At 44.3% G+C, this 893-nt stretch overlaps 1 pseudogene; it reads left to right on the forward strand.

The window, feature by feature from the left end:
- The first annotated feature begins 262 nt into the window (after positions 1-262).
- LOC123849369 (transcription factor BTF3-like) lies at positions 263-893 on the forward strand (annotated as a pseudogene).

An 893-nucleotide genomic window follows, 5' to 3' on the forward strand; every position in this document is an offset into this window, starting at 1 on the left:
TCTTTCACTTAACAGTTATTACTCTTCCTCAGAGATAACATGGAATTTGTAAATAGCGTATCTGCAAAATATTAAAGAGGCTTGGATGGAAGGTGATTTAAATAGCTTTAACCATTCTTTAATTTAAATTGGAAATCTACCAGGAACCAGCCCTTGAAGGAGATCTCAGTGGTTTTAGGTGGGCCCAGAAAAAGCCTTCCCCATGGTACTCTGAATGGTGAAAAAGAAAGACAGTAAAAGCTGCCATCTTGTGTCCCCGCGTGTGTGCACCTAATCTCAGCTGGTCCGCCCGAGAACCCCTGAGCACCAGCCCTATTCCCCCACGTGGTCCCATTTCCGCTCCAACAAGATGAAAGAAACTATCATGAACCAGGAGAAACTCGCCAAAATGCAAGCACAAGTGCGCATTGTTGGGGAAGGAACTGCTCGCCGAAAGAAGGTGGTTCATAGAATGGCTACAGCAGATGATAAAAAACTTCAGTTCTCCTTAAAGAAGTTAGGGGTAAACAATATCTGTGGTATTGAAGAGGTGAATAGGTTCACAAACCAAGGACCAGCGATCCACTTTAACACCCCCAAAGTTCAGGCATCGCTGGCAGCGAACACTTCCACCATTCCAGGCCACGCTGGCACAAAGCAGCTGACAGAAATGCCACCCAGTATCTTAAACCAACTTGGTGCAGACAGTCTGACTAGTTGAAGAAGACTGGCTGAAGCTCTGCCCAAACAATGTGTGGATGGAAAAGCACCACCTGCTACTGGAGAGGATGATGATGAAGTTCCAGATCTTGTGGAGAATTTTGATGAAGCTTCCAAGAATGAAGCAAACTGAATTGAGTCAACTTCTGAAGAAGATAAAACTTGAAAAAGTTACTGGGAGCTGCTATTTTATA

The sequence above is a fragment of the Mirounga angustirostris genome, unplaced genomic scaffold (genome assembly GCF_029215605.1).
Source record: "Mirounga angustirostris isolate CCGP_5_RB_7025 unplaced genomic scaffold, mMirAng1.0.hap1 SCAF_15, whole genome shotgun sequence".
NCBI lineage: Eukaryota > Metazoa > Chordata > Mammalia > Carnivora > Phocidae > Mirounga > Mirounga angustirostris.